This window comes from Ciconia boyciana, chromosome 4 (genome assembly GCF_034638445.1).
Source record: "Ciconia boyciana chromosome 4, ASM3463844v1, whole genome shotgun sequence".
Taxonomy (NCBI): Eukaryota; Metazoa; Chordata; class Aves; order Ciconiiformes; family Ciconiidae; genus Ciconia; species Ciconia boyciana.
The window spans coordinates 92528555-92545179 of NC_132937.1; the positions used below are offsets into that span (position 1 = coordinate 92528555).

Consider the following 16625-nt stretch of genomic DNA (forward strand, 5'->3'; position numbering starts at 1 on the left):
TACTTCCTGCCATACCCCTGGCTCCTCTCCTCCCAGAGAACTAACCCAGCAGCTGTAAGTGGTCTTGGCATCGTGGACATTCAGACAGCTCTACTGCTGTACAGTCCTCTTTTCACAATCCAAAACCTCCTTCAGATCCCGCGTCTGACACCAGCTTTTTATTAATGGCATGGTTCAGGTCAGGACATACTAAACACTGGCATTAATTAGTATGCAATAACTGGATTCATGTGAAGGAATGTGGCTTTTTTTTGCCTCTGCAAAACAGTGAATATTGATGCAAGTAACACTACAATGTTCCAGAAAAGTGGTTCTGCCTACTTCCACCTTCATTGCCAAAAGGAGCAGTGGGCATCAGAAGGATTAAGGTGCTGAGCGTGTTGGTTCCAGCCATATAAGCTTGATCCCAGATGTCCCTGGAGGTCCTCCATGGCCAGGCCTCTCTAAAGACAGAGGACAGTACCTCAGCCCTTCAGGATGAGATGGATGACATGTACGAAGGGACAGCACCTTCCAGATCGTTTGATCTTTGCTAGTCGGTGGAGCTCTTTGAGCTGTTACTTGTGGACTGGTGTAGTGAGTCACTGGGCAAATATTCCTAGGTAAATTCAGTTTGGCATGAATTACACCTTCTTTTTTCCTATCACCTGCCTGATTGTGCTTAATCCAACAAAAGTCCCATCCTTAACAACTATGAAGCAACATAAGGGAGGTCAAACTGGGGGCATCCAACATAACCCAAATTACTCAAGTGATGTCAGCTCAGTAGGCCAAGACATAGGGTAACTGTGGCTCATGAACAGGCGATCAAGAGGAACTAAGTAGTATGACACTGAAATGCTAGTAAATCTGCGTAAGGAAAATCACATCTATTTATCATCTTAAAACTCCTATATAGGTTACTACAAGTAGTAGACTACCACAAGTAAGTCCTGTTTTCTCTGAACTACACTTGTAGTTACATTTCCAAGCTGCTTTGGATTTATCGCATTTTACAATTCTTACACAAAAAGTCTTGCAATATTCCTTCATTGCAACTACAGATGAATATAAACAAATAATACATGGCACGAAAACTCACAAGCATTTCAATGACATGAGACTACTTGAGAATAAATCAACTAAGAATACCTTTTCCACAATTTCAACATTTAACTAAGCTATCACATGGGAAAGAAAACATTAATAAAATATTCCTTTTTATATAAAGGCATTGTCAATTTTCAATTATTATAAACTATCAATGACTACTCTCCCTTGAACAGAATTCCTAAAAGTTGAATTCTTGTTTAGCATTTTACATCTATGAATGCTCTTTTAAAGTGTCCAATATTACAATAAAAAATAATTTGATTACTAAATGCACTAAAATGATAGTTTGTCAAGCTGGATGCCAGAGACTCATCCCCAGGAAAGATACTTCACATCCTTCTCTCCTAATGATGATATCCTACAAGACAACCTGGGGGACTCCATGCTGGGCTCAAACATGGAATGCAAGGCTGCATACAGAAACCAAATTCTGCCTCTTCCACCTTCTGCGATAGTGCTTATACGTACTAGAAAGTGGGTTTGGTATCCCAAGTTTACTGGTTTACTTGGTTATCCCAAGGTAATCCTCTTTCTCCCCTGCTCCTGGAAGTTACCCTGCAGTTGTCTTTACAAATTTAAGAGTGAAGCTCAGTGTTTTTCACATCTACAAGTCTACTTCAGCCTTGGCTTATAAGGGCTTCAAATATATATGTAGACTTATACTGGACAGTTGAATAAATATGAGAAGTTATTAAGCAACATTTTCAATTATGAAAAGCACCAGTCCCATTTTTTGTAACATGGAAAATAATAATAATTGATAAAAAGCTAAGAAATTATATTCCCTGAGCCATTTAACTTTTCTGCTGAAAGTATTTATCCACATTAAGAGAGTTAACTGTTTTCAGAGAACTGCATAGCTACCCTAGTAAGTTGAGATATCAAGTAAAATAGATGTAGCATGTTAGCTTGAGCTCAAATGAAGAAAGCTCTACGCAGACTATGAACACAAGGAATTTTATAGTCTCTAATGCTCCTGGACAAAGATCCCCGACATTTTAAATAGAACCTTCAACTCTCAAGGTGTTCTAAAGCTGTAAGTATCATACAGTACACACCTCTGCTTTATATTATGACACAAACACCGAATTCTATACCCCTTAAGGTCTGCAAAATTGTGCAAATGTGGGAGCAGGAGAATAACAGTAGGTTATTCCACAGAACTGTTTTTCATTTGCTTTCTCTTCTCTAAGGGAAATAATAATTTGCCTTTTACTCTGTACCTTGTGATGAAGGCATGACAAAACCAATCAGCACCACAATTCAGTAAGTACATCATTACCGTTGCTTTCCCTTCCCAATCCTGACAACTACGCATAGAGGCAGGTCAGTATTAACTTTCACTTTACTTTTTGCTGCCTTTAACAGAATGACTTCCCTGTTTCCCACAGATTTTGGAACTACTGTTCATATAAGAAGATTATTTCAATGGTGTGAAATACATAGTAAACACAGCTTAACTCATCAATTTGCTCCTAGTACAGCGGGTAGAATTCAGCTGACCTGAAGGATGAGCAAAGAGAAACTACTTATTATCTGCATTCGTCACAAAACAGCATCACACAATCTCAGGAACTGACTTATGACTCTCTTGCATCACTATTAGCTAAAGTATTTGGGATATAAGAGTACATATGGGGAACACATGCAAAACCCAGTCAAACTGAAGAAGTCCCAAAATTAACAATGTTAAAGTAACAAAGTGATCTGCTGATCAGTTTTTAATACAGGTTGTTCTCCGCTCCCTGACAGATTGCATTTATGTAATAAAACAAGTGTATTCCGTGCACTTCAGCATTTCCCTTTTAAGAATAATTTATTAGTAAATATGACTTTGGAAAATTTAGTAATTTGCACTAGACTCTGAGAGGGACAGACATATTACCAAAAGCCTTTTCCACACTTCTTATTTACTCAACACTTTGCACACTAATTCATCTTTCAGTAAAACTGAATAGATTCATTTGAAGATAATTAATCTGAAGGTCAGAGTAATAACTTAAATCTTGCATGTCTCTGTTGTTTCCTTTTCCAGTGTTCTAATATAACCTATTCATACTTAAAGCAACCAAAACACTCATTGAAAAGTTAATCACTCAAATTTATTGAGATGCATTCCCATTTAGAGAAGAACATCTTTGTTATTGCAGCAAAACAAAAACGTTTCTGGTTTGTACACTAGGAGAGCTGCTGAACGAGCATCACCAATATCAAAGACATTTGCCTCTCCCTAAACATATTAGGGTCTGCAAATAAGGATAGTGAAACGTAAGGTCCAACTATTGCTTCACTAAGTTTGCACAAATGTGAGTGAGCAGGAGAAGTGAAAATCAGAAATTACACTATTTCTGCATCAAAGAAGTTTACACTCAAATGAGGACATAGTGTAGAACTGCATTACAACCTAGTGTATCTCAGGAGTTCACAGCTGAAGTTGGCATGAGCCAAATGCAGGTATCAGTCTAACACTTTGCTGTTCACTTAAACCGAACAATAACATGACACTTTGCAGACTTTTATTACTACATTCCTTTTATTACTGAAGAGGAAAAAAAGTTTCAGTAATGCTAAGTCTGCATCCAGATGTACAGACATCTTTATACTTCTAGCTGTCACATTTAAGACTGACTAATTCAGAATTTAAAATGAGATACACCATTATCCAGTGTATCAAATCTGCAGTTGTCCAAAAGAGACATCATGACCAGACTCCACAGGTCAGAACACTGTAACATTATGTATCTTGCATTTATGCTAGATACTGGGCAAGATCCTAAGGAAATAATATTTTCCTCTTGAAATTGTGTATGTCCCATCAATATGGAATTTGAAGATGCCAGGGAGTGAATTATTAGCTTATGAGAGAAACTGCAGAGTTCCTGTACCGATCATGCCTTTCTAAAGATTCACCATCACACAGGCTTTTCTCCTCTTTTTCCCTCTAACATACGATGTCCAGACTGCTCAACTCAATTGGTCTCTGGGAGAGGCTGCAGTGGAACTAGGAGAGCAAAGTAGTAAAATAAACTACCATCAACAAAAGCAACCTTGAGCATGTGATTATCAAGAGCTGTAAAATTAGTGTGACAAGTTCCGTTTTCAAATTAACATAAAACATGCGTTTTCATTCTTAAAATGTGAAATAGCTCCACTTAGTATGAAGGCTTTAAACTCATCCTAAAGGACAAGAATCCATATACAACTTTGAATGCTCCAGAGACCCAGAAGGCATCATGACAAAGAAGCAGAGCTTCCTTTGAGGCTGTGCATCAAAAAGAAGGTGACAGCTTTTCTTTGTAGCATCATAACTGACTTATGATCTCCAATAATGCTGTTTTCTGATAGTTTAAATACAAACTTTACAAGCAATAAAGATTAATGTCTATGCCTCCTAGTTAGTTTAACCCTTAAATACATGAAGATCAAAATTTAAGTTTTCCTCATGACTTAACACAGGCTTTTTGTTTCAAGAGAAAGTTACTTCAATGTATTCCTTTCAAATATATTCCTTTTTCAAACAATCAATAGGACACTCAATACAATCCTTACTAAAATCTTCATCCCAATTCTTAATAAGCAATTGAATGTGTGAGCATGTCTGTAAATATACAGAATAACACAGAATAAACACTATACAGAATGAAGCACTGTACAGTGAGAACATACTTTGCCTTAAACTTAAGGTTTTTCACTTGAAGTCACAAATGTATCTGTACAATGTCATATTGTGTATAGTTTTGCACCATTTTACACTTTACTATGCACAAGTCAGAAGATGTTTACATGATGCAAACATCCAGTAACCTAAATAAACCACCAGTAAGCTGTCTCTTTTGAATTTGGTCAGAAGAAAATTTACATAGCCTTATAAAGTACAAAAGTGCCATTACTGGACAATCTGGTTTATAATTTATTATTATTAAAGGTTAAAATTGAGAAAGAAATCCAGCTAAGAGAAACAGAACAAAAACATGAGGCTTATGACTATCAATATGGTACCAGCAAAAAACAGGGAGGTTTATAATAAAAGAAGCAACAAGTGTATATGAAAGGCTATAAAGAGATTCCTACCTTTAAACTGACTGCTAAAAGGTCTGTAACAACAGTGTATGAAAAAAAATGAAGAGAGAAATTGGAAGATGTTAGCAAATTATTGCAAAGGTAATGGCAAATAGGTTAAAGGAAGAAAGAAAAACATTGCTATAAAAGTAAAAATGTGATGAGCTGTGGATTTTTTTTTGTCTTGCAAAGGAAACCGTTTAATGATGCACAGCATGGAGAAAAAAAGAAAACAACTGGCAGGATCACAGTAGCAATCCACAAAATTTCTGCAAAATTTCTATATGAAACACACCCTTTTTACCCTTTTTTTAACCCTAGTTCCTTCTGAAAACAGAAAAATGCATAAACAGGATTCCAGGATACAGTGTTTATCAGCAGCTCTACCTTGTGGCATGAAATACATCTACTTTTGTTACTTTGATTTCTATTGTTCTGCAGAACTAGATATACAATACTGAGTTTAAGAAAATAGTATTTGGGAAGAAAAATTCTCAATTCTCATGCATCCAAAAACCACCATGGATTCATACGAAGCTACCAAAAAGATTTGTCTCTTAACTGACCATTCAATCTAAAAGCATGAAACTACTTTTTCTAACTTACAAATTTTCAGAGTCTTCTGAATTGTCTAAAAAAAAAAAAAAAATTCCCATTCTCAACCACGACACTCTGAAGACACATGTTTTGGATTGTTTGCCTTTTGAGTATTTAGCTTTCAGCTTCACATTTAAAGCTTTTCTCTACAACAACAAAAGCCAGAATTTTTTTTTTTTTAAAGGAATATCCATGTTCTCAAACAATCACATAACTCTAGGACTAAAAGCTCTAAGAATTGCACACTTGACTTCAAGTGGTTGGAAACTAATAAAAGTCTGCATGATGATGTGCATCACATAAATTAAGTATTACTTGAATAAGCTCTTGTCCTAATAGATGAAAGATTTGCATCAAGATCAACAATAGAGTATAATACTTCTACTCACAAGCTGAATTTTCAATTACGACTTAATATTTTCTAGGCAAGTAGTGTTGTATGCAGAAAAAACATGGTCACACCTATGATACCCACAGTTCTTGTCCTTTTTGTCTCATCTGTGTTTTGTTTCCTCCCCACTTCCTTAGCAATGTTTCTTATCAGTTTCTCACTGCATGACACTTTCTCATGCAATGGCCTTTGTTCTTCAGCCCAACTCTGCTTCATCTGTTACAACAATTAGTAATAAACTAGCCACTGTAAGAATCATCCTTCAGATTAAAGCTTCAGTATTAATAAACTAATTATATAAATCAGCGCAAAGTCATAATCTCAGACTGTCTGGAGACTCAGGGGACAGCACAGCATTAATATATCCCTATTTTTGTTTACATTCTCCCCTGTATCCAGAAAGCATACATCTTTTTTTTTTTTTAAATGAATGCTCCATCTTTTCAGTATATATGGACAAGCTCCTCTCTCTTTTTCCCTCTCCTAAATATCACCTGTCACACAAAATTACTTTTCCCTTCAGTTTTACTTCACAATAACACATCCCCTAACAGCCTTCATTGCTTCCAACTCTCAACAGAACGCACAAGTTAGTTGACAAAATAATCATTTTCCCTGATCAAAGTATACTGTGAAGTGATTTAACAGTAACACTAAAATCATTTTACTGTTAAGCATGACTTCTTTAGTTTTAACCCTACCCTTTTGCTTACAAACATACAGCAAACTATAGGAGAAACACAATTCTGAGAAGAAAACCTATGAAGCAAATACAACTCCTGAATTTTATTAGTATTTAAATCCATTCTCTGTGTTTTATAAAATACTGGAAACTAAATGAGTTACCACCTTTGGGCAGTCTACAGTTTTAAATTAGATTGCTTTGGTTAAACATCGAGTTATTAACACTCATTAGTCTAGAATACAGTTTTAATCTAGGCTTTGGTTTGCATGTTTTGAGAACTCTGGGTCCTGCTTGAGACCTGGCTTTTTTCTTTTTGTGCATTATGAGTCCTTCTCCCCGTCTTTTAAGGTACACACTGAAACGGCAACTAGTACTGTGATAAAGAGCTCCTCCAAGAGAAGATTGTTCACAACACGCTAGGCTATGCTTGTCACAAGTGTGTGCTAAAAATGTCGATTTTGTGCACAAAACAGATGAACCCTATGGCTCCAAAATGAAGTTCACAAAAATAAAAAATTCCCAGTGAATCATAATCTTGTTCCTTGATGATTCTACATCAAAGACAGTATTTATGTTACTATTGTCCAGTCCTCAGCCCTACAGAGAGCAATGATTAACCAGCAAAAACAAGCAACAGCGAGCAGAGGCAAAAGGGGAACAAAGCATAGACTGAATGATCTTTGCATTTATATAGAAGTCCCATTAGTGTATATACATGTAAATATACATACATACACTTGAGACTTATTTTACATGATGGTAAGACAAAAATTGCCATTAGCAGTGCCATTAGCAAACCAATTTCCCTATAGAAAGTATGTTATGGGATCCTACAGATAAAACTTAGCAATGAAGAGTTATTTTCAAGTTACTTTTACATTTTTAAAGCACTTAATTTTACTTCCATACTTTTTTTTTCTATTTTAGAAAACAAAGCCATTGCACATACACAAGCTCTATTTCAATAAGTTGAAAATCATATATTAGTGGACAAAGCAGGGTTGTACAAAATAAAAGGAAATTATATATAAACACAGTCTTCTTCAGTGACAGACTTACGTAATACCTCCAAACTCACGACAATTAAGACAACTCAGTTTCTGAAGCAACAGATAGCTGCTTTTAATCTGAAAAAAAAAAATCTAGAACTGCATAGAATCATAGACACTAATTTATTTTGTTTGTCAGAAAGCAATGCCTATACACATTGACCTTTCCTTTAAACACTACTTTAGCTCATGCATTAAGTTGACCTATAAGACTGGACGATACATGTAGTTCTGCCACCCATACCTTCACACACACTCTGGTACCTCATCCCTATAAATACTTGGTTGTCTGGAGGAGAAAGACCAAGGCGGGGGGGGGGGGCAGAATCTATAAATTAAAAAACCAAACAGCTCAAGAGACTGTGGATGTCTGCAGTTTGTACTCATCTTCTGAAACTGACCAGTTTTATAAGAGAGCAAGCTTTTCTATACCTCTACCAAGTTTTGTTAAACAGAAACAAGTTTACTAGCACTGACAGAAACCAAATAAAAAATTAACAGATAACCTACTTTTGAGTTGAGGAAATTTCCTCCACAGAAACTAAGTTTTGCACTACAGCTTCCACCACATCCAAGGTCTGATATTGTGCACTGAATGACATTACAAAAAAATCATTACCGATTTCAAACTGACTGTGTTTTAGGAAAGGACGGGTAACCAAAACAAGGGGGAAGAAACAGACATCAAGCTAGAGTAATTTTCCTGGTAACACAAGATCAGAACTTGTCTGTATACATGGAGCAAGAAAGAGAAATTAGAGACTAGAAAATAAACTGACACAGAAAAAAAAAAAAGTAAGAAAATGAATACACTATAGTTGGTAGTAAAATGAGAAAATTAACAACCAAAAAACCCACAGAAATGGAACCGGAAAGAAAATCCTAATCAAGCCGAGCAAAGCCAGGTAGGAAAAGAAGGCCTAACAAAACCAAGAGGGATTACGTGTAATTTACGAATTAATCTAAGTCACCTGGCAATATTACAAGTCAGTAAAATACTCAGATGCTATATTCATTTAATTTGCAGTGGTCTTTGGGGTCACTGTGGCAACATGCATTTCATGCCAAACAGTATGTAAGTGTTTCGAGCCTAGAAAATGTTATGGTTAAAAGGCTGAAGGCATATAGGATCATAGAATCATTTAGGTTGGAAAAGACCTTTAAGATATGAGAGTCTGTATCTCATAAAAGGTTGAAGCATAGTTTACAAACTCAAATGCAGCCCTTGAAGTATGTTGTCACTCTGGACAAGTGCACAGATGTGCTTTGAATCCTCCCTTTAAAAATGTCTGTGGCCTTTTCCAAAATACTGCAGCCTAGGAATCACCTAGTAAGCAAGAATCAAAAGTTGGAGCAATACTCTTAACCAAATCACTGCAAGGTGCAGTAGAACAGATCTGCAGTGGCCTGCTCTTCATAACAAATGGAAGTTATTTGACATCCATCTCATGTGCCACTGCACATGTAGCTACCATGCCACCTAAAGACAAGAAAAAAGAGTTACCACCCCCTGATTTCTTCACAAGGTCTGATCCCAAACCAGAAGACATGGTGAGATTTGATTTCTGCCTATACCCAAGCTGGTTTTGGGTCACCCTTATTCCCATGATTAACGCAACCCACCTTCCAAGAGAGAGTAACGTTTTGTTTAAATGCTAAGATCCTCGTAGGGAGTACTGACCGAACCATACACTTGTGCACTTGTGTGAAGTATGCACACTTGCACCGTGTAAGCATGCAAACATTATTGTGATTGCTTTGCTTCAGTTCACTATTGAGGAATAATGATCTGTGCTCTCCTTGACTTTAAGTGCCACTATAATACACCATGTCTTTTAATGAATAAGAATGGCAGCAAGTTAAATTACTTGTAGTACAGCGTGATTAAGAAAGTTAATTGCAAAGATAATGGTTAGATTACTGAATCATATGAGCATTCATTCCATTGGCTTTCACAGGAAATTTAGGGTGCGGTTTCCTGGTCAGTTTAAGTTGATCTAAGGCTGCAGTGAGCAGAGGCAGTCATGTCATTCCCCCACCCTTGTATTTTCATGACTCCCCCTGCAGTGACTAATAACTGCAAGGCAGCATGGTACCAGAATAATTTACTATGCGGTTCACACACAACTGCTACACCATGAGGGAGGTGCAGAAATGTGCTGCCAAGGATGGTGCTGCACTTTTGGCAACATTCCTGAGTTTGAACAACTTTAGCTAACAAGGAAAGAAGCAAGAGCAGGGAAGAGTGGTATCAACAGGAACAGTCAAAATAGTTTTTCCTTTTCACCTACCCACTCTCCAACACAGCGTCAAAAACGCTGCCTCTTACTCCAGTGTGAAAGTCACATCCACAGACCTGAAACGATAGGCTCTATTTTCACGTGCTGAAATGAGAAAAAAAATCAGAAGTCTCTCAGATGTAGTCTTCCTTAAAGATTATGCAGCACAAAATGAAATTAAAAGTATAAATGATATACAATGGTCAAAAGCAAAAAAAACAAAAGCAAGAGTGCAATTCCGCCCAACAGTTAATGAGTGCAAAAGAAAAGAATTAAGAACTGTAGGTTGAAACAGCGGCTCTGGGCATACTTTTAGTACATAACTAACTCTCATCCTCATGTTGTGACACAATATTATGTTTAATCAGGATATCCTTTAAAAGAAAGTCGACCTAAACGCACTTGTGCTTATCACTTAATACCTCCAGAGGTGCTTCAGCTGGCACAGGATTAGTTCAGCAGAAAACTTGATAAATACCCTCTGGTAGGACCCAGCATATTTAACTGCTAATCTCCCCCTGACAGGGTATCTCAGCAGATTAATTTTCTTGACTATAGATCAAATCAAATAACTAGATATTTGATAACTGGTAAGGAAACTATGAGATTGATTTCTATTTTGCTATTTTCATGTTTCTGATTGTGTCAGATGATTCCCATTTCTGATTATATCAGATATTAATAGTAAACAAGCTTGTTCAGTGAACAGCAAGCTCATAAGGAGAGATAATTTCATCCATACTAGGCCTACATTAGATATTTTTCACAAGCACATAACTCAAAGTGGGTTAGAAACAGAAAATACATGCAAGAAAACGTAAGCTATGCAATTCTACTCTATGTAAAATATAAATCCGAAAAAGGCTTGTGAGCCAGAAACCTAAGGAGAATAATGTGCAAGTGGTTGATGTCTCTTCTAGAGCCTGACCATCACCTTGCAGAATTCAGAAGCCTTGTTAAACCTGAAGATTTGATCTGGTACTGGAGTGGCTGAATTTAACTTCCAAATATAAATTCAGCTGCTGCATTTACTGTTGTTCCTGATTTTTTCCTCTTACTAACTCAGAAGGAAGTCACTAACCTCAGTTAAAGAAAAATATGCATCTATATATGTATCTGGGCTGCCTTCAATAGTCAACAAAAAATTATAGTTCTTACCATTACTAATTTATTTGAATTAACCAGTTCAACTTGAATCACATTTTCCTCCAAATGCAAAAATCTTAAATAAAGAGCCAATTTCTTTGCCACAAAACAGTGAAATTTTTACAGCTTTCTAGACAATCTTCCTGATCCAAATAAAAACCATTTCTCCGTCTTTACCTTTATGTATTCTTACCCTCAATAAATGTAAGTTTTGGATCTAAATTAGCCTCAGTATCCCATAGAAATAAACGAATCCCTGTATTTAATTTCCATATTAGTGCCAATGAAGTGTAATTTTACTTCTTTTACTCTTCCTATTTGGAAGAGCATTTGACAAAAAAAAAAAAAGTCACAAGCTGGTTTATGAATTTTTAACTTATTTTACTTTGAATTCTTCATGATAGGGCAGTTTTAACCAATCACAGTCTTAACAGCTTGCATTTTCAACCAACAGTTTGGAGATCCTCCAATCAAGTCAATTTCTCAGAAAGTACTTAGCACCTTCTAACAAAAAAAGAACCCCCCCAAACCACCCCCCAAAAAACAGGCCTTCCTGAAGTGTCACAGGCAGCATCTAACAACTCAAGAGCATACTCAAACTGGCAGTTATCATCAACCACCTGTATCATTACTGAAACACCTAAAAGCTCTACTTAAGAAAATTTCTTAAAAAACACTCAATTGATTCACCTTTAATGTGCCCTTAGTCTCTGCCTTACTCTCTGACGAGCAAGTCTATCAGGAAGGTTCTACTTTGTGATGTTAGAGTTGCACATTTTTAAGAACTACATACATTTTGCTTATACTACTTCTACTCAAAACAGAATGAATGTCAACCTTCAGTTATCTTTAATATTAGTATTTCAGAGCAGTACACCAACTGACACATGCCCCTTTTTCCCTCCTCTTTCAACTGAAATAACAAAACCTTTATGAAAATTAAAAAACAGTTTGCAGAAGAAACTCATCATGCTAGTTGAAAAAGAATAGGGAGACCATAGGAACCATACGCTCAGCTTAGACAACAATTCCACAATCTAAGAGAGAAAAAAACCCCTGTCATCTCAAATGGATTAAAAGAAAAATAAAATTACATGTTCCTCATAAGCACATTTGACAGAAGAAAAAGAGGAGATTTTAACTCCAGTGACAACTTCCTTAATTTTCTTTTGAAGTTTTCCAAAAAGCCGTTTCAAAGCAAATGTGAAAAAGTGCTGATCATAGCAAAATTGCTCATTACACTTTTGAATTAAGTTCTCCAAAAAGATACTTCCTAACATTATTTGCTTTTTGGTTAATTGGCATTTATACAGGAGTGTTCTTGTCAACCTGCCACCCTATCAAGGCTTCCACTGCTAAAAGATGTCAGAAAAGTTTGGGCTGCACTGCTTTGAGTCATCAGAAATTTAAAAAAAAAAAAAAAAAGTCTTCCTAACTTCTGTTTCAGAATTCCTAGATTTCAAGAACAGCTAAGATTTTACAGGTCACTGAGGCACAGGATGCACTTTAAGCTAACAATATCTATGTCTTGGTGTGAAGTTAGAAGCACTGCCTTTAGTGATCATTTCCATTTTCACGTATGCATACTGTTATTATGAAAAAAATAAAAGAAGCAGTAAAGTACTTTACTTCACTGACATTAGGCATAGTCAGTTTCCTGGGACAGTTGAATTTCCCACCATGGTCAAACTTCCCAGACTTTGGATTTTGAAATACCAATAGGCAAAGGAAAAAATACCAGCAATCACGTTTGCACTTGAAGAGTAGTGAGGGAAGTTGTCAGTACACATAATGAACTTGGTTTCATTACTTAGTTCGGAGTTAAGAAACTTTATCAAGACATATGACATAAATCGGCGTACATCACGCTACCCCAGCAATGGGAGCACAATACTTCAAACCTGCTAGAAATAACTTCACCTTTGGAGGACCACATACTGTGTAAACTTTATCACCGTAACAACTCACCATGTACCTGAGGCCTTCAGTGCGGTCTATAAAAATGCATTTAGGACTACATGAATAATCATTCTGATTACTGATTAACCTTGCAGAAGAGATGTCAATCAGTTCACCTCCACATACGCACTTCTATCAGGCACCAGCGACACGGCTGACAGCAGCACCCTCACGTTTTTTCTGCTACAGACAACCACCCGCCAGACTTGAGGGGCAAAACTTCGGTTACCACATGAAACTGCAGCCTCCAAAAACTCGCCGCCGCCCTCACTCACCGTTAAGAAAGCAGCGCGCCAAAGGGCTTTTTAACTCCTGAAAAGGGGTAACTGCAATAAGATCCCACACCCGCCAACGAGCAGCATCCGAGAGGCGAACGCCGCCTCCGCCCCGGAGCGCCGCGGCGGTACGGGAGGGCAGCCCCATCCCCGCGGAGCAGCGCCCGGCGCATCCCGAGCCGGAGCCGGCACCCGCGCTCCGCTTCCACTTCAGCGCTGGACGACTGCCCTCGCCGCCGGAGAGAAGTCAGCCGCGAGCATCGGCGTGGAAAAAACGCGCCCCCAACCCCGCTGGGAAAAGAAGAAGGGAAAAGGAAGGGAACAGAAGAGAAACCCGCACGCCCAGCTACCACAAAGTTCCCCGCGACAGCGACCAGTCCCTCCGCTGCAGGCCGGCGACGACTGCTGGTTTCCTCCTTCCACAAGTACCTGGCGGAGCAGCCCGCGGCAATATCCCCACCCCGAGCCCGGCCCCTCCGAAACCCGGCCCCTCTCCGACACCCACCTTTCCCCTCGCTCCGCTTCCTCCGCCGGGGGCGGGGGGGTACCTCCCTCAGCCCCCCTCTCCCCACCCCCGGCGCGGCAGCCCGCTGCTCCGAGGAGGAAGGAGCCGGGCCGGCCCCCCGCTCCCCGCTCCCGGAGGCCGCGCCCCGCCCCGCCCCAGGCGGCGCCAGGTGAAGCCCTCAGGGGACCGCCGGCCCCCGCGGCAAAGGGCCGCCGCCCGCCGCTCCGTGCGGCCTGTACTAACCCATCCATGGCGCAGCCAGGGGGGCGGCGGGCCGGGGCCGGGGCCGGGGGCGGGGAGGCCGGCGCGGAGCGCGGATGACAGGGAGCGCCCGCGGGCGGGGCCGCCGCGCCCGCCCCGCCCCGCCCCTCCCCTCCCTTCCCTCCCCTCCCCTCCCCTCCCCTCCCCTCCGCGAGCCGTGGAGCAGGCGCACTGAGGGGTGGCGCCCGGCGGACGGAGCCGGCGAGCGCGCCTGCGCGGCGGCGGGCACGCGCCCAGCCCGGTTTTCCTCGTCCCCCCGCTCGGGTGGCGCGCGGTGGCGCCCGGGTGTTCGCGATGTCTCGCTTCGTCCCGGCCCCAGCGGCGCATGCGCGGTGCGGAGGCAGGCGCGGCTGTGGGGCGCAGCGTTGCTGCCCGCCGGCCTCGGCCGCCTGCCCTGGCGTCCCTCAGGTGCCCCAGTGCACTCCTGCCCTGTGGGTCCTGGCCTCGGAGGGAGCCTGGAGGAGCTCGGGGAGAGGGGGAGAGCAGGCCGCTCGCTGGGGGGCGAGAGGCCGCCGGAGGCCGCTGGCGGGGAAGAGGGATTTGGGGTGGGCCACTTCGGAGCTGGGCGCTGTGGTGTGGTCGTGCCCTGTGGTGTGGCACTCGTTCTCCAGCTTCAGAGGTGTCTGTGGCATTTTTAAAAGGTGGTCAGCTCTCGTTCATGTTAGAGAAATGTAATGTTCATGTAAATTCACTGGCTGCAGGTGGGACAGTGAGCAGAGGCCTAGAAAAGTGTGTGTGAGGCCTGGGGAGCCGGGTGGGAAACTGTTGAGTAATCCACAGCCTTGTCTGGTGACTTAAACGTATCTGAGGTGGCTGCATGCAGGGTCAAAAGAGTTGCTTCTGCATCCTCTTTCCTAGAGGTAGGAACCCAAGGGGTGGGATGTACACAAGGGGTGGGTATGGAGACACCACGCAGCTACCAGATGAGGCATCTGCATGTCATGAGACTGGAAGGAGATGTGTTCCTCTAGTTTGTGTCCTGTGTAGTGTGGACTTTAAGGACTTCCTTGCACTAAATCCTTTTCTGGGCAATGGCATTAAAGACGTGTGTAGCCTCAGTCAAATGGGTGAGAGTCACAAGACAATTCTTGGCATTATCAAAGTCCTATGACTCTGATAGGCTTCAGTGGGAAATAGAGACCTGCCACAGTGTTTGGGATAAAGCTCTTTTTGTGTCATGTCTCTGTAGAAATACGAGGTACAGAGGTTTCTCATATCACTCTTGACACAAATCATCTAAGAACATGGGAGAAGAGGCAGCTTCAATGCAAATGGTTGAAAATTCTGTGTAAGATGTCACTGCTTCACATGATGTGGAAGTTACAAGAGTGATAATGATGGGGAGTGTGTATGTGTGAGGGTTAGAGGGGGACAGTGGATAGAGAGAGGCCCCATTCATCTCTCCACTAAACCCCTGCCTGGAACAGGAAAGATTCATGTACACAAGAGGCGTCTTCATTTCAAGCATGGCAGATTGTGACAGTTGCTTATTTGACTGATGCACAAAATCACCTGAAAGTAAAAGCTACAAGGTAGTGAAGACAAGATAATATTAGAAGAGGGGCAGATCCATATGCTTTCAGATGCCATTTGCAGGTTGGTACCCTTATAATGTGAATCCTTTGACACAAAGTGGGAAACGGCTTGCATTTGTATTTGTTCAGTGCCTGACACAATCACAGTACCTGGCAGTGTCCTTTACAGGGAACAATGGGATTTTTTATATATTTGCATCTCCTGGAGTTCATTCGGTGCAGGACTTAGCCTGGCACACAGTCTTTTGATGATTACAGTTCTCAATCCTCTCTCCCTTCAGGTAATGAGAATATATTTGGCGAGTGAACTGCAAGCACTTCCTGACAGGTGATACTTATCATCTGTGTCCTATCCCCTGCTGAAGGTATTTGCATTGAATGTCATAGGACATCTTTTGAGTCCTGCTATAGGGAGAGCAAGTGGAATGACTGGAGAAAAAGACGGTAGGTAGCAAGTTCACCAAGTACTTAGGCCAATCCCTGCCTGCATCAAGGAGTGCCTAGGAAAATGAGTGCTTTGGAGTTCATGGAACTTACACGCCTAAGTGGGGGACCGGGTTTGATCAAAGGCTGTCGGTTGGGAGTCCTGTTACCTAAAAGTAGGATGAAACTTTTTCAGCTGAAGGTTATGAAGTCTATAGTGGCAAGACACTGCTGTTTCTCATCCTTTTTTCCCTTTTTTGCCCCCAAACATGGTAGCATACCAGTCCATCTTTGCTATCACAGCTGCCAGTGTGGCCGGCCCGTACACTGTATTGGGGAATTAACCTGACCTTAAAAAAATACTTTATT

At 40.6% G+C, this 16625-nt stretch overlaps 1 protein-coding gene across 2 annotated transcripts in view; it reads right to left on the reverse strand.

Moving 5' to 3' along the window:
* PTBP3 (polypyrimidine tract binding protein 3) overlaps nt 1-14333 on the reverse strand; it is a 53982-nt gene extending 39649 nt beyond the window's left edge. The window contains exons 1-2 of one of the 2 annotated variants that reach the window (XM_072859160.1): nt 14281-14333; nt 10165-10257 (exon numbers count right to left, since the gene is read on the reverse strand). The gene's annotated coding sequence lies outside the window, so the exon portion shown is untranslated. The remainder of the gene's footprint in view (nt 1-10164; nt 10258-14280) is intronic. The other variant, XM_072859159.1, reaches the window with a different exon arrangement.
* Between the last annotated feature and the right edge of the window lie 2292 nt (nt 14334-16625).